Below are 18,308 nucleotides of genomic sequence, written 5' to 3'. Positions count from 1 at the left end.
TGTTCAGTTCTAAATAATTTATGGAAGCTGTTTGGGAACTCAGAACATTCCTCTTCATATAGTGCATGAAAGCAGAAGATGAATGGATGATGATGATTTGTGTCCTGAGAAATATGAGATCAAAATCAGACAGGATTTATAGTTGCTTCAGAAATGCAAACACACACACACACAAAAACACCCCTATAGTTATGACTTTCAATCTTAATACAAAATAAATGCTGAAGTACTAAATACTTATTGTGTAAATATGTATGTATATATATATATTGAATATATGTATAGATGTGCATGTATTTATGCATATGTATGTTTCCCTCCCTCTAAAAGGAGACCGCACATTTCTACCCCTTTGCAAAGAAGGATGAATTATGACCCTGTATCCCTTTTGCAGGTGGGGTCACAGACACCAGAGATGCAGCAGCAGTCTCAGGGCAGACAGCAGCAGTGAGAGTGCTGGCAAGACAACCTCAGGGCATGTGCTCAAGGCTGGATGCAGATCAACGTGCATCTGCTGAAGGGCTCAGCTCAGCTCTAACATGGTTACACAGTTGACAGACTGAACAATCCTCTGGCACTGAGCTTGGGTAGAACAGCTGTATATACATACACCAATTTGAATTAGCCTGGGTTGCTATAATGTGAAAGGCTTGACCTATCACTGTTGTCATAGCCTCAAAACTGTATTTATTGTCTTAGTGATGCAAAGGTGCTAAACTGTCTTGTCTGGTTAGAAAGTAGAATTAACAGGGTATATTACATCTTCTGGGGAATATGTATTGTTTACAACTGGGGGGGGGAGTGCGAGGTGTACCTGTGGAAACATCAGATTTCATAAAACAAAATGAAAAGAAAACAACAACCAAGTAGCTGGTTACAAAGAAGAGGGAATTACCAATGGATCTCTGGGTATTGCAATATAGTACCAATACGTGTGCTTTCGGCTGAAAACAATCCCAGCACAGCAATACACACAATGAAATTTTTGTGCTAAGAATCAAACCAGTTTCATCAAGCTCAGACTTTGGGGGAAGTCCGTAGCACTGTCATTTCTCCTCATTCCATGGAGATTCTCAAGATACCTTCTATTCCGTTTCCACCACATCTGCAGATGTGTCCCATTGAGAACTGGAAAAACCTTAAAAAACATTGCTAAGCCCAGTTAGTTTGGGGGAAAGTTTAAAAATTTGATACAATTGTATTTTGGAATCTCAGCTCTAAGAAGACAAAATGAATAGGTAAAATAAAGAGTTATTATTTTATCTACTGGTAATTTTTGAGCTCCCCATCAGACTGGATTTCCAACTAGCAGTTTTGGAAAACTTATCAATTAAAATACTGAATATCCAAGGAAGTAGCAAATGCATGTACTGCATATACTAGTGTGGAATAAAGTAAAATGGAGGGCTGGGTATATATTCCAAAAAATCTGGGCCAGGAGAAAGAGCTGATTATAAAGACTTCTACGCTCCAACAGAGAGAGGGAGTAAAGGAATCAAAAATCTACACCTCCTCTTTCACCATGAGCCCAGCTTTAAGTTCCTCAGACCAGTCAGCCAAGAACTAAAAAGAAAGACATCCTCCAAGCAGCACACATCTTCTCCTTACTGGCATTTCCAGTTAATAAGTAACAAGGAATGGTAATGGGGGGATAGCAAGGTTTCTCACTAAGTTTTCAGCTTCAAGACACTGCTAACAAATCCCACTCCTTCTGATGCCCCCAACATTTTTTCCTCTCTCACCCTAGTCTGCTGATTCAGTCTAACAGCCAGAATTTACATGGAAAATAATTGCAAATCCTGCATCACCACGTGCACAAGTCTCACAATACACATACCAGTTCACATCTTTGCTTAAATTGACCAGAAAGGCGATTATTAACCAAAACCATTCAACAATCCTACAGGAAGGAGCATCCAGAATTTAGCAAGCATGCTATCATAAAGCAGCACCAACAGACAGTTTTGTCAGAATGAAAGAAAGGATTTGGGGTTTAGAAGGGCACAGTATTTTTCTCCTTTATTGCACAGTAACATTTGCCAGTTATTCAGTGCTGCTATCCTCAGAAGAAAGGAATCTCTTTTTGTGTCTGGGAACAGAAACATTAACCTATAAAACGTCTGATTACACGCGACCCATTTGGCTGCCAGTTCGGGGTATGAAGAAGTGTACTTGATCTTGAGTCACAATGAGTTCATTTCCAAGTGCTCTGGTAGGGTGACAAAGTATAGCAATGAACAACATTTCCATCAATTTTAAGGAGGTTTTGAAACTGCCAGGGTGCTGTAAAGTCATCTCAGCGTAAATCTCAATGGGCTGTATCAAACTACTTTTCCTGGGACTGCTGAATCTTGAGCCTCTTCCTGTCAGCTTCCCACAAGCATCCCCTCCCTGCTGCAGCTACTTCTCTCTTCTTTCTGCTACTGCTTCTCACAGCTTTGCCTGAGCAGTTTGGCATGTTGGTCTGCAGCAGTGGTCTCCTTCACACCCCTGCAGCTGCCTCACCAACTTCCAAATTCCTTACAGGGATTGCATGAGTAGAAGGCTTGAAAATAGAAGCATTTTTTTTCCTCTCTGCTGCTACTGCCACCTCCTTGGAGCAAACAGCTTGAGCTCAACTTATCTTTAGGATGAGAGAATCTAATCAGCTGGTACTGGTGCTCTGCATCTATCTGTGAAGCCTTCTGCTTGGAAGAGTTTGAACCACTTCTCCACTGGAAGTCTTAATTACATTTAAACTGGTTCCCTTCATCACTTTTTATCTCTCCAGGCAATATATATATATAATTTCTTCACATTGCTAGAATTACATAAAGGGGATTTAATGAAAAAGAGAACACCACCAAGAGAACACCTACTTTATGTTACATGTGCCTTCAGATAGGACATGATATACTTTGATCTGAATTCTTGTGTTCCCTACCACCATCACATAGCAGCAACACCACTCTTTTTGAGAACAGTACTGCGAGACTATATAGTCAAACGGAAATTAAAGATTAAAGAGATATGACATGAATCATATGAATTTCAGCTTAGTCTTCAAAATATGTTTTAACTCTGTATTCTTCTCACCTGCCATCCGTTCATCTTCCAAGTAATTTACTAGTAGACTGCATGCTGTACTTTTCTGTGAACACTGCGTGGAAAGGCAAAGGACAGTTTCTGGTGAACTTAATATGGGACACCACGCATGGTGACAGACTGCTCATTATACTCCGCTTTGCTGTGTGGGTTGCAAAGGACTGCCTTGAAAGCTCTCAGTGGGGATGTCTGAGCAAAGTGGTGAGCACTGCTCTGGGTATACCCAAATGCAATGGCATGTCTACAAAAGCAACAGGCACCTCTGCACAGACAACATGGAGACCAAGGAGTACTGTGTTAGTAGGCTGATTATTATTTCCACCCCTTGATGGGATCGCATAGGCTGAGCCTGGCACTGAAGTGACTGCAGAGCTCCTGACAGGAGCAGGCTCATTCAGAGCTACTGTGCAGCTCTCCATGTGATCGCCCTGGACTGACTTCCCCTCTATGCTTCATGGTATGGCGTTCACATTCAAAATTTGTATTCCTTTGATGTCTTGCTGATCAAGTACATGCTACCAGGACCACAATATATTAAAACTCTTTCATTTTCAGACTGCATCTAATGTGGCTTAATTTAAGACTAGGCCTAGTTACCTCAGTGAGTGTCAAATAGAAAAGAAAAAGGAATAAAATTGAAAACAGACTTCTAGGAATGTTCCCAATGTCACAGATTTCCGTGAAGGTAGCAGAAAAAAGCAATTCAGAGTTGGGTCACAGTAGAAAAAAACCAAACTGTTACTAGCTGGTATCAAAAGACAGGTTTGAGAGATTTAATATAGTATGAAAATCCCAGAGCAAGCGTCATTAGTAGAACCACTAGGAGAGAAAGTAATGCTTTTTACCTGAGAAACAGCTACACTTCATAAGAAAGTCTCTGCTATTAATTTGGATAGTGACATGTTCCTCAGGAGTCCTCGGGAAGTACAGAATAGTCATATCCAGATAACAATAAAAGCAGCACCCTTGTGAGAGAACATTATTTTATTTCAGGTCCATCAAATATATTGCCCCCCGTGCATTGTGGTTAGGACAATGTGCTCAAAAGGAGAATGCAGGACCCTGCAGTGGGCAAATAGCTCATAATATCAACCCCACTAGTCTGTACCTGCAATTAAAATTTCTGGCCAGGCATAGGCAGTAATAATTAAAGACACCACGTAACCTGCTGGCCTGAGAAAGCAGCAGCTATTAACAAATCTGAATAACTTCTCTCTTGTGCAAGTGCCGTTACTGAATCCATTTGCCATCAGGAAGGAAAACAGGAGTCAAAAGCATCTAATACTCTCAAGGGAAAGGAAAAATACAAACAAAACACATTACTTAGCAACTCATGATATTTCACCACGACAGAAAATTTTTGACTCAGAAGTACTCACTTGAACATGTATGCCCACATTCAAGCAACAAGAATAAAAGAAAAATCCTGTAATCTTAATGAGAAATACTATATATATACTCCAGCACACAAAGCCTATGTAAGCGTAGAGAGATTTCTACTCAGCATAATGCAGTTTAGAGGAGACATAAGAACTAATGCTTAATTAGCTAAACTGGGACCTGGGCTTGGTAATGGCACTTCAATATGGCATCTAAGCCAAACAGCCTGCCTGAGAGACAGGGTAAATTATCCTGTAAGCATAGTTGTAGGGCTTCCAGAACCTACAAGGACTTGGGCACCTACACACGATTTGTTTAACACTGAACAGATGTAATCTGGCTCACGGACACCAGGAAACCCAGTGTGTGTGCCAGTGAGCCAACAGTAGTGATCTGGGAACTTAGAAACAAATATATCACCCGATGATGGGCTAAGACTTATTTCAAGTAATCTCTCTGATTGAAACTAAGAGGCGAAGAAAGCGAAGCTAGAAGTTGTAATTGCTGTAGTTCACCGAGTGTTCCCTGGGGGACTGTATTCTGAAGCCCAGAATAAAAGCTATCAGCATCCTGAATGGAGCTGTCAAGCCACACTTGTTAGCAAAATTGGTTGAGAAGATGAAAAATCCCTTTTCACTTGCAATTGATAGAGCCAGTAATTCAGACTTGACAGAAGAAGCCTCCAACAGTGATGACATCTAAGGCAATTTGAAGCCATCTAGAACCGCGTGATAGATTTCTGTGGATTTGGTACCCAAGGGAGGCCCAGAGATAAGCAGAGTCTTGTATAAAAGTCTTTCCATGGATGAATGTTTATATAGCACAGTACACAGTATTTCCTTGATGACCGTTATTCTTTAGAAATGCAAAGAACTTTGATGCAAAGACCTTTGATGTGAAAGACCTTAATGGTCAAAAATCATCAATTTGCTCAAAGTCCCCAGTTTATATGGTGTTTTTTTTCAATGTGTGTTGTTGGGACGACTCTCAAGAAATGCTTGAAAGTGTCCCCTGCCATCTTGGACAAACCCAGGGAATTCAGGATATACACTACTACAGAAAGCTTCTTGCCACCCAATGCAAAGCAGCAAAGATTAAAACCCCTATAAGCTTACCTCTGTTAAGGAGAGGTTTTCCTGACACTGTTTCTGACTAGTTGTGAATGGTTCCAGCAGAGGCCTTTACATCTGCTGGATGTACAGGAGTGTTCAATGCATTTCTGTAGAGAAAGAAATGCATTTTTTTTTTTTTACCTGTTCATACCAGGAATGTAAATGTTGCTAAAAAAAAATCCCATATGGCAGCTTAGGGAACCTATAGTGGTTATTCAGTAAACCACGGATTTCATACCACCTGACCTCTAAAAAGTGGAGAGTTGCTCTTCTTGATGACAGGCTACTTGCAATATGTATCACCAGCAGAGGATGCAGGTGTCACTTATAACGATTTACACATTTTCTGATGTTACTGCTATTTTTCTTGTAGGAGCTGACAATTCTGCTTGTGTGATGTCACTGCTACACAACCCAGTTCTACACCAGTCTACAGAGAAAAACTTGAAGACCAGGAAATATTCAAAACCTACAAATATTTTCCTAAATGTAATAATTTATAGCTTTTCTCAAAGGATGGAGAATTAAGATATTCTTAAGAGAAGCCAAACTAACTGAAATGCTCAAGGGCAGAATAATTTCTGGACATTTCGTGTTCCAAATTTATTTTTGTCAAACATTGTTGATCCACATACTGGACAGAAGCTATTTGTCTCATAGCTGATAGTGGCTGCAAGGCTTATTCAAACATATTGCTACTGCAACACAAGCACAGAGAATTTGTCTTTGAAGTTTTTAACGAAACACAGAAAAATCGTGACTCATACTAAGAAAGTGAATGCACCCTCTACTCATCACGAGAGCAACCACCAAAAAAAATGTTGTTGGAAATCTCTTCCGAAGTCAGCACAAAGAGGAATTTGCAGAAACTGAAAGCCTACCTGAATCTCCACTTATCAGTAATTCATCTAATCAACTGTCAACGCAAGTTGCTGGGAATAAGAAAAGCTTTACTGGGTTCAGCCCAGATCAAAATCTAAATGTAAGTCAAGAGGTATCAGAAGACTATGGACAAAGCTGGGACTTACTAGTGGTCAGTAGCTACAGCATGCCAATAACTCTTCACTCATGACTGTTTTGCAGCCATGACAAAAAAAAAAAAAAAGAACAACAACAACAAAAGAACATCAAGGATGATGAGAATGAAAATAATGAGGCAGTTTGCACCTCAAGCATGCGAAAAAGAACAATGTGCTTGTCTGAAAGATGTAAGTGGTGGGTGGATGGCTGGCATCAGCAGCTGACTGGAGGCAGAAACAGTCACTCAATACTGAGAAACACTTGGGAGTCTTTCCCTACTACCACTGTCCTTCTTTAATATATAATCTAACATAAATGCCCCATTGTCAAGAGAATCCTGCCAGTGTTTTGGCTATGGATATTACATTAAATATATTTATATTTTTACTTGCATTTATTAACAGTGTGTCTTTTATCATTTCACAATAAAAAACTATGCTGACCTAATAAATAGCTCATATCTCTGTTCAAGTGCTAAGCAAATCTCCCACAAGCCTGGGGCTGAAACTGGGCAGTTTGGCAGTAAACAGTGTTACAGGAGTTCTGCGGAGAGGCATTAGCTAAACACAGCCAATATAGATAGCAGTTTTTTTTTTTTCCCTCCCCCCTAAGGAAAACTGGCATCTTGTAAAGTCATATTTTAAGACGACCTAAGGCAATTCGTTTTCTTACAAGAAGCCAACACACAAAGCAGATGGGTTTCAGTGCAAAATGAGATCTCAAACATCTCAACAGAGCCCTTCAGGAGTAAGAAGAGATGTACTCAAGGTGGAAGACTCCTTTGTATTGAGAAGCTCTTGACATCACTGAGACCTCCAAAGTCTGCTGAGCTGAGAGGTGATAAAACCTCTTAAGCCTTCTCCTCTTAAGCAAACCTCAACGTCATAAGAGTTATCATGAATGAGGTTTCTGAGCCCTGATGCAGGGCTGATGACATAATCTGAGCCGTGGTTTCTAGAAAAATATCCACGACTCCAGAGAAGCTGTTCTCAACTCTGGGTGATAGACCTGCAGCTATTACGACCAAACTGAATATGAATTAAAGACAAATTTATTTTCCCAGTTAACCTTTTTATCATTAGATTCAGCATACTTTCTCTTTCCTGATGATGAGAAACTAATCTGTATCTTTCAGCAAGATCAACAGTTTAGTTGGACATAAAGAATTTACACAAACCTGTCCATTTTCTCCAGCATCTGCTCCACATGGGAGTTGAGTGCAATATGGGAAAAGTGCAAACTAATAAGTAAATTCTGAAGGCAAAACCAGTCCATTCAGTGGCTTGAAGCACTGAACTCTTAATGGTTTTTGCCTTAGTGAGACTCCTCGAGTCCCAGACGCATCTCTACATAATTTGAAAAGACAGATTCTAGCAAGTCAAACCAGTCTAATTTTCAGTCTACAGCATCACATTTTCTCAGTGGAATCCTGCTAAAATCAAGACCACGAACAATTAGTTTCCTCTTTCCAATTTAAGTTACCATATTAAAAAGTAGGAATGCATATATAGTGTAGCCTTGAAGTTTATACCTCCTGCACTGAAAACCTGCAGCTATTTAACTTCTATTCTGTTGGCCTACTGAAATAGCATTTTGCCAGCCTTCACTACCCCATAAATCCATTGCCTGATGTGAAATCTAACGTATGATTTCTGTTCTTTACTCCAGAAGTGAACACAAGTTAACAAGACACCTCAGTTTAGAAGGTATTTGGTCCACTTAATAAATGTTGGCAACATACCTGAACAAGCGTTCTTACTTCCCTCACAAGGAAATTCTCAGCATTTCTTCTTGAATATTTCCTCTTCAGCAGATTCATAACCTGATTCTAATAAGTTATTCAGCTATCTCACATCCATCAATACTCGGTGGTTTCACAAAAATGAAGAATGTGAAGAAGATTTTCAAATTTAGTTGGCCAAGTCCTTTGCCTACTTTTTAGTCCCTCTACTCTGCAGATTTTGCTATGCACAATGGATTATGCTTAAGGTATGAGTGCAATTGAGCAAAAGAACCGCTACATTTCTTTAGCTAAGTATGCATTAACTACATGCATCAGGATATTCATCAAATGCAGATCATACTAGTACACTGTCTCAAACTTTAAGTAATCATTTTTTCACTGCTTGAGCACTCAGAGGTCCAAATAACAAAACGTCTTCTGTTTTCTAAGTAACCTACATTGGAGTTTCTAGATGAGGACTGGTAGTTCTGCACACTGGCTGTATAACAATATGATTTTCCAAGCAGGGACTGGAAATGATAAGACCCGCTGTTTGCACTACTGCCACAGTAGACTCAAGTTCTCAGAGGGGGAAGGAGACCTTGTAAAGGACTATGACTTATAGATGCAGGGTCTTTTGAACACAGCAGATGATGAGATATACAGAAGGAGCTGATAGGTGAAAAAAGCAAAGATAAATGCAGGGCAATTTACAGAAGGACTTGACTTCAAAGAGAGTTGGTGCTTTCTTTGCTTAAATGTTTTCAAATCCCAGTTGTGCCTCCCTGGCCCTAAATTGGTTTGAGTACTTTTCACAAACAGAGCCCAGCTTACAGAAATGGAAGGTCTATAGCCCTCATGGTTAGCTGAAAAATGCTTTTGGCGTTATCTCGCAGAATTGCTCGGAATCTTTTTATCTAACAAACAGTATTAGCAAACCGCATGATGCTAAAGCCCAGTGTGTATCATACAAATCATCATCACAGACCATGTCTTTGGGTTTATGGCCATGGTTCTGTTGTCTGGCTCCCTGCTCGTATGCAACCTGCAATTTAGCTGTGGAGCTGCCCAGAGCAGGGTATTTCATGCTGCCAAAAAGTTTGTTTCTTGCCAACATCCAGGATTATATACGTGTGATGACACAGTATTGTGCATTATGAAATATTTATCCTCATTATTTTGGACCACTGTACACAGATGAAAATAAATACATAAATATGATATAGCTATAAAAAAAAATAGATAAACCCACAAATCAGAGTAATGACAGAAAGGACACAAGCTGTCACTATGTTTTTTTTACACAAACAAACTAACTAACAACAGTTATTTTTAAGCAAACTAACTAAACAACTGCACACATGAACTGCCCAAACTAGCATTTTTTAATATATAACTTTGGATCCTATTCTTTAAAATTCACTTACCATTTCCGTTTCAAATCTTATTCTTCTCCAATTCAAGCTTGTATGAAAAATCCTGTAGCTCTCAGAATAATTACTGCTTGTGCTAGCTCTCACACCAATTGATTTTTTTGTTTCCTCATGTGAGCAATGACTGCTTTCCTGTTCCGTTCCCTCGTATTTCTCCTTTCTGTTCTTCCTCCTGAATGCCCTTTATCATGAAACTGAAGCCATTTTTTTTTCTTTTAAAACTGCTGCCAAAAGAACCCTGTAGGAAACACTATCTTAAATGTTTTCCGTCAATGTATTAGGCTGCTATGCCTCAGATACTGCAGAGAAAAACACCAAAAGTATTAGGGGAAAAAAGTCAATAAATAATGTAATTTATAGGTATGGCATCATGAGTATGATGTGGTTGAACAATAAGTTATGGCATTTAAGACCTTTTAACCAAACACAAGTGGGAAGAATGGTCTCTGAAATGGTGACAACCAATGCTTTGCCAGACCCTGATTAACAAGAAATGAATGCACAGTATCATGGTTAGGATCAAAGAATCCCTTAAGATAAAAACATGTCACACACAGTTAAGTGAATGTATCATGGTCACATCTCAAAAATACTTTCTATTTTTAAAGATATTGTTGGCTCTCATGTTACTCCTGGTAGGAAGTCTCTTTCAACGTGTAGTCACCTTTATCTAAGTGGATACTTTACAAACAATTGTTTCCACTCTTCAGATTTCTAAGCCCTGATTCTTGATGGCTTTGTGCTTATACCACTGAAAGCAGCTTACACCCACCTTGAAAAGTGAATGTAACATTCACCCCATATTCTCTGTTCCCTCAAACACTTTTTGCCTGGATGCGTAAGCACATAAGGTGCAGTTTCTTTCTCTGTCCACATTCCATACTAGTCTCAAAATATGTTTTCCCACCAATTCAGGGAAGATGAAAAAGATCTGAGACATTCAGTGGAAAAGGGGAAAACAAGATCAGTATCTCTCAAGTACCTCACAGTATCCATAATATATTGTTGTCATGGTTTACACTGCTAAGACTGAAGCAAATCCTCTCCCTCTCACATCCTTCTTGCTAGGCAAGGAGAAAGCTAGCTACCGTACCTCTCTATCCAGGTGGGTCTTCTTCACAGTGAAGATGCAGTAGTTAATGTGAATTAGATAATGAGCATCAGCCATTTCCAACCAGCCAGCTGGCTCTTGCCCTACCATGACTCAGCTTTCACAGGGCCTCTATCATTAAATTTGCAGCAAATTATGGAGGTGAGTGTCCCACGGTGCTCTGTCCCACTGCAGTTTCATATTGTGACCTAAAGAGGGCAAGCCATCTGGAGGCACTTGAAGTTCAAGTGTCCAGAATCTAATAAAGTATTCAAGGTTCAGGATTCAAATCCTGAAAATAAGGATATAGCACTTATGCCTTTTTTTTTTTTTAACCTGAAAATCTTGGGAATGTACACTATTGGCTTGAATCTTCAGTGTCAACAAACACGGCAGTATCTGGGCACATGGACTGTGCCTCTCTGTGACTGACTGGGTTCAGTAACCAGCTGTGTCCTAATACACACGTGAGCCTTCTTGTAGGACAGATGCCCAGCCAGGGCTTTGTGACACTGAAGGCAGATGAACACCAGGATATATACATTATGTCTCAGCAAGTCCCTGAGCTCCCAGCCATGGGGGCTACAGCTGCATGCCAGCCCCTAACAACCTGCCGCCAGCACTGTTCGAGATGAGCCCCGGGGCTGGACAGGCCTCTGGTCTGAAATGGCACGGCCGTTCTCCTGTCCTGATGGCTTCATATGTTCCATGCTCACTAATGCATTTTGACAAGGACTCCTTCTAACACTTCTAACCAGACGGTTTTTAAAAGATATTTTAAGGCAGGCAAACATTCCTCTTCCCAATTCTGGCTGTTTTTAGCACTGCAACTGTTGCAAAAGAGACTGTGCTTTTAAATTTTATTTCCGCTCCCTGACAAGTGACCCAGTTTGATGCAGTGGACAGGAAGTTAAAAACCAGAAGAGTTAGCCCCAGGCAGAAACAGGATTTTGGAAGTTGAGTCCTCAACAAGGAACATTTCTGGATGCTCCACACAAGACTCTGTAACAGCACTGCCCAGGTAAGCCAAACCATAGGTGTCAGTAGCGTTGCACCCACAGCAGGGCAGATCAACATGAACTCAGCTCTCCTAATACCTGTCCTAGTTTCAAAACCACACACACAGACACCCACCCAAAGTACACAAGCTGGAGCTGGAACAGTCACAGCTTCATACCCTGCAAACAACTAATGGGTCACTGTGAAGGCCAGATGCCACTGTCCCCACACAGCAACTACAGAAACAGTAGCTTTGAGGTCAAAGAGATTAAGAAATCTACTAAATAATTAGCCTGAGGAAAAAAAAAAAACAAAAAAAAACCCAACAACTTCAGGCTTTCATCTAGAAGGTACAATTTCTACTACTTTTGCTTATTAGCCACAATCCAGAGGTACCATCCCAGTACTTTCAGGTTAGGATGCAGCCAGCCCAACTTCACATAAAGTCTGTCTGAAAAACTAAACAAACAGCAAGGTTAAGCAAGATGTAGTAGCTCCATGCACTAGAAAGATGTCTTCCTTATTTTCATAACTAACAAGTGAATAAAGATCAGGACACGCACAGGAACATATCCAGGTTGATCATACTCCCAGTCCCAGTTCATTACAAAACACATACTCTGGTAAAGTTATGAATTAAAAACTGGTACAATATACAAGAAGGAATACTGTTGTGGAAAAACAGAGAAAAATGTTTAAGTATATATTAAAAGAAGGGGAAAATTTATATTTTACTTGTGTTTTTAGGAAAAAAAAAAACAACACAAAAACAAACACAACAACATAATTTCAGCTACAAAATGAGATCTAAATGTAATTCCTCCAGCCCGTATCTGTAGTTATATTTTCTCCCTCTTCTCCATTTGTTTTGGAAAAGTCTTCCATAAATCAGAAGGGTACAATGAACAGGGTAACCTAGTTATGAGCCATATATGCAAAGTGAGCATGTACTGAATAAGAGAGAAGTTTATTTTTCTCTTCACTTCCTTTGATGACAAGTGACCTTCACTATTAGTCAAACTCATAACACCAGCAGATAATAAACCATAACAAACTGGGACTGCTAAATTGAATACATACTTTTAGGTCTCATTTTGTTTTAAATAAGTTTAAGGAATCACTACATATAGGAATAAATTTGGGACAGAAACAGTTTTTAAGCTGAGAGCATTTCATCAAAATAGGGCCTGATTAAATAAAGATTAAGCACGTGATTTTTTTATTTTTTTTTAATTTAATCTAGAACAGTTTGATTTTAATTGAAAAATTTTCTAAGTAGCATCATAGAACAGAAACATAGAATCGTTTAGGTTGGAAAAGGCCCATTAAAAGGATCATCAAACCCAACCATCAACCTCACACCAGCAAATCCACTAATAAAGTAAAACAATTTTCTAAAATAAAAAAATTAACTTGACTTACTTTTTTAATTCACTGTCACTTGACGTAAATTAATTCATGTTCTGTACTTCAGTAGAAAGCCTTGCTTTGTGTTCTCCAAGCACCTGAGTAAGTTACTTCCTAAACATCAGGCAGTAAAGACTAAGATAAACCATAATCAAGAGGTGTGATTCTCTCACCAATACCAAGTTGTCTTGTGCTATAAATTGGAGTAAGGAGATTTACCCACAAATAAAATTTTAAATTAACTTACTATGAGTTATCATTAACAATTCAATAATTTCCAGCAAAACATTTCAGTATTTTCAAACTAGTTTCCAAACATTTTGTGCTAATAGGAAATGTGTGTGCATATAAAGCATTATTGAAAAACAATTTTATAGTACAGTGAAGTAACTCAGCATTCTCTCACAGCTTTGAGCAACTGAATGTTCTGATTCTACATTTTCTTGCAGAAAAACTCTCCTGATGGCCCAAGAACAATTCAAATGATTAAAATGAGGACCATTTCCTGCAACTGTTTCATTTTCTAATAAAATTTAAAAGCTCAGTTGCACAACTGCCTATTCTGAGACACGATTTAGGCACAGTTCCAACCGGCTCGAAGTTGCTAACTGTATGTGTTTATGTTTGGATGCTGACAGCTAACTATTATTCATATGGCTCAGAAAAATTATTCACTTTGATATTAAGCCAACTCACTTGCAGGTTGTATCTCCTGAACTCACATTTCAAAAGACTTATTTCCCTAATAAATTAATTTTAATGTAACCTTGAAATGAATGTCTGTTGAATAACTTTATAAATCAAGAGATGGCTATATACTATTTCAAATATACTATGAAATAAGGGTTTTGGAAGCTTTTTGACACAGAATTTAAAGAAACAGACCCTCAGCTACTACAAATTGAAACAGATACATCAAGAAAAAGACTGCAGGAGAGAGAGGGTCATAATTCCTCCACAGCTCCACTTTGAACCTGATTTTTGCACCATGATCTTCAGCTATTAACCCTTTTGAGGTACTCAGGCACAGCTCACATGGAATCCCCTAATGCTAATGGCCTGGTGGAATAAGAGATGCTACTTACGGGTAAACCGATATATTAAGTATGCTTATGCATACATACAGTCAAAGACTTGAACCATCATTAATTTAAGTTTCAGGAGACTAGTGATAAAATATACAGCAGATAAACTTAAGAGAATTGAAGTCTGATGTACATTAAGCAAACAACATAGTTACAAATCCATTTATGTTAAGGAGAGAGATTCCTTTTCTTTAAGAAGACTGCAAAAAGCTACATCGTCATGCAGAGCGGGTAGAGAGTAGGAATGTTACTTCATGGATGTCATTTCACACACGGATGGAATAATTTTGGGTGTTTGGCTGAATATAAAATTCTCCAACCAAGCTGACTTTGGTAACAACCTTTCCCCTGACATTATTCAAGTGTAAAATGGAGACAGGATAAATCTCACAGTCCCACCAGATCCATTAATTAAGATCTCCTTTTGTAATTTCAAAGCTGAAATTTAGTGAGAAATAACTGAAGCAAACCTCTCCTGACCTCAAAAATCTACTCCTGAATGGGAGATTTACTCTTGTGCTGAGGGCACTTGGCCACTTGTGCTGCACACACAAAATCTACGGATTCCTTCCAAGGGAAGAAAATGAGTATGCAGATTTTGTTGTTGAAAGTCATGCTGTGAAGCGTCAGTTCACCAAATGCCAACTATACCCCCTTCAGTTTGCTTAGATCAATATTTAAACTGTCAAAATATAGAACAAAGGCCAAAAATCTTCCCCTAATGTGTTGCCAATCAGAAAAGGATAGAAAATAAAACCAAGATCACAGCAAACAATTACAAACTTCCAACTTCTTGTTATTTTAAAAAACAGGTTAGCATTAGTATCAGTGTATCTTCAGAGAGATATACTGTTGACAGGGAGAAAGCTGGTAGAATGGGCAAGCAAATTACCCGTAACCATACAAATGAAATAAGGAGAAAAATGAAAATGAGGATTTTTTATTTTTTTTTTTTTAACAATTTCCAGTCACGTTTCACTCTGAACTGCTAGACTGAGATTAAAGAAGGTTGATGGATGAACCACTTTACTGGCAGCTGAAACAGCTGATGAAACACGAAGACACTTTCCTGATCCTTAACAGGAAACTATGACAACATGGGGAAAACAAGGATGTCACTGAGAAGTGAACTCCAGCAAGTTCCAGCCTGGGGTTTGCAGGTTTTTTTAATCTCCGTTCTGTTCTTCAGATTTACTAAAAGTTCCAGGAATAGCACAAAGGTCGATACTGAGAGGATACAGGGCCTAAATCACCCTTTGCACAGCTGTTGTCTTAACTGCTGCAATTTAAAGGAAGATCACACTCAAGAGGAAACCCATCTGACATTTCCTATGCTTCTCTGCAGCACTGCAGGGAAAACACATGGATGTTAATCCAGTCAGAAAGTTTCTCTGCTAAAACAGTCCTGAAACTATCAACTCTTAGAAGCACGCTGATGAACAGCTTCATAAACAGAACAGAGGTAGGGGCTTCTGAATTACAATTCCCTAAGAAAGGGAATGAGGCCAGTGAAGTGGGATGTCCACTGAGATTTAATTTACGTGGTTAAGGAGAGATAAATACTGCTTTGCTATGAATTGTAACTATCAAGGCAACTCTAAGGAAATGCATATATATTTTGAATTATATTTTGTGATTAACATCCAGCTGAAGACTCATAAAAGTCTTTTGAAACATGCAGTAATATATGATAATATCATTTTGAGTGTAGCTAAAATTATAGGATTTGGGATGAAATCTTGTGTTCTGTTTTTACAGTGCTTATGGCATTCAAAATTAAAAGGATTATGCAGGTATCTGACTGCAGGCAACACCAGCTCAGCTGCTCTTTCATAAAATATCTAAAACAAATTGATCTACGTAGCATTTGGAAGCAAATTTTAGAGATTCTTGTGTTGTTAATATAATAAAAACACAGTCAATCAAATAGCCTCTGTGTGTGTAGAACAATTGTTTCAGCTTTATGGCACTGTCAGAAGTGAATCATGTTTCACTGTCTTCACTGAGGATGACTGCCCAGGGAGGTATAAGACAGCCTGTTCTGTAGACGTAAACCAAGGAAGCAATGAACCCAGTCTTACTATGAACTTTATCAGCTAGAAAGGGAAACTGGTAAGGAGTACAGTTATATGTAAGATACAGTTATATGTGGAAGAGGTTTTCCATTTTTTTGTCTGATATAACTGTATATTTTGTGAAATGACAGTAAGAAAATTTTGTTTGGGAATTGAAGTAGCATCTACCAGGGCCTTTATTTCCTTGGGAGGGAATTCTATGGCTGGGGTAGGCACTAATAGGGTCAGTAGTTGCACATGATATGATTTCTCCTGTTTGGGCTAAACCTTCTAACCGCATGTCTAAATACACGTTGTTAAGAAATTTTTAAAAATGATGCTTCCTAAGATATGTCAAGCTATTTAGTTATATTATTAAATTTTCATCATTTTCACCTGTACTAAAACATGCTTAATAGCTGTGCTGAGCATATCTCATACAAAACAGCCATCTAAGGGTAACCTTTGGTTCCATGCTTCCAAAGACACAGGAAAGCATACAACCCATAAAGAGGGGACTAAGTGGCAGAAGGACCTTTTGGGGACTTCCTGAGATGACAAAGGACCACTGAAAAAAATATATTATATGGATGGAAACCTAAAATCTGAGCCAGGGATGTGATCAGCAGTATCTCTGCTATACAGCCCAGAAATCTTAATAGTGCTCCATGTTGTCCTCTGCTCCAGGGAAGATATCCTCCAAAGCCTCTGTTTCGTTCAGCCTGCTAGACACACAAATGCCAGAGTCAGATGAGAACCACATCAGCACACAATACTGTAATTCAGCTGTTATTTTGTTATCTTCAAATATCATGCTGTATCCTCACCTCAGCTAGAATCACCTTGGGGTACGCAAGTATTTCTCCACTTTGTTGCCTGTGCAGCTGGCACAGAGCTTATAATTTGGAGGTCCACGTTACATACTGTTTTAAACGTTAAACACATCCACTCCCTTCCTAGAGTAAGAGCACTCGCTTGTGAAAAGCAGAATGACAGAAGAGACAGACTAGTGGGTGAGAAATGGATGCTTCCTAAGTTTCCTTCATGTATAATGAAAGCTTCACCTTCTTTTTGATTCCTGGAAACCTGAATTTATGCATCGTCTGAAGCTTTTTTAGCTCTTTTATTGTCTAGAAGGATAAGAGACATTCTGTACCAGCAGAGTTCACATCTCACTCTTAAGAATTGCAAAAAAAAAATTAATCTGCAATCAGTCAAAGACTACAGATTGTCTTAATTAGCTATTTAGATGATCCATGAGATACCATAGGCTGGCACAAATACTCTTACTCAACCACAACACCTAAGTCCATGTTTGACTTTACAAGGAGGCCTTAAAATGTCTTTACTTTGCATTTCTCTGCTTTCAGAGTATAAACTGGAGTTTGGGTTTCACAGAATTTCACAGAATTTCTAGGTTGGAAGAGACCCCAAGATCATCAAGTCCAACCTCCGACCCAACACCAACAGTCCCCACTAAACCATATCCCCAAGCTCTACATCTAAACGTCTTTTGAAGACTTCCAGGGATGCTGTGTTTGATTCACAGCAGGATGCTACGTGTCAGAATGCTGGGCTTTCAGAGTGGAACCCAGTACAAGTCCATACATATGGGGAAGAATGACAGAATGGGGCATGTAGATTAGCACTGCCTCCTGAAATTAGGTAGTTAAGCAACTGAAAGGGAGGAGAGGCCACAGCAGGAGCTGGGGTTGGCTCACAGAGGTTATTGTTACTGCACTTGGCACAGCCAGAGGGAAATGGCTTTCCAGATCACAACCGAAAAGAGCATCTGGTCTTTGGCTTACTGTTAGTTCTGGGATTGGGTAAGGATTTCCCATTCCTATTGCAAGGGTTTTTTCCTCAAACATTTTGAGGAGAACAGAGCCATGTACCCTTGAAACAGAAAAAGAAGCACAGG

The 18,308-nt window shown here is 39.1% G+C and overlaps 1 protein-coding gene across 3 annotated transcripts in view; it reads right to left on the bottom strand.

The window, feature by feature from the left end:
* SLC35F3 (solute carrier family 35 member F3) overlaps nt 1–18,308 on the bottom strand; it is a 159,163-nt gene that overhangs the window by 94,624 nt on the left and 46,231 nt on the right. Inside the window, exon 1 of one of the 3 annotated variants that reach the window (XM_068676191.1) lies at nt 9,747–9,855. The exons of the other annotated variants lie outside the window; for them this stretch is intronic. The gene's annotated coding sequence lies outside the window, so the exon portion shown is untranslated. Of the gene's footprint in view, nt 1–9,746; nt 9,856–18,308 lie in introns of those variants that run through there. 3 annotated transcript variants of the gene reach the window in all.

The sequence above is a fragment of the Anas acuta genome, chromosome 3 (assembly GCF_963932015.1).
Source record: "Anas acuta chromosome 3, bAnaAcu1.1, whole genome shotgun sequence".
In the NCBI taxonomy this organism is placed as follows: Eukaryota; Metazoa; Chordata; class Aves; order Anseriformes; family Anatidae; genus Anas; species Anas acuta.
The sequence above is the reverse complement of the archived record's forward strand: the minus strand, read 5'-3'. Positions and strand labels throughout refer to the sequence as shown.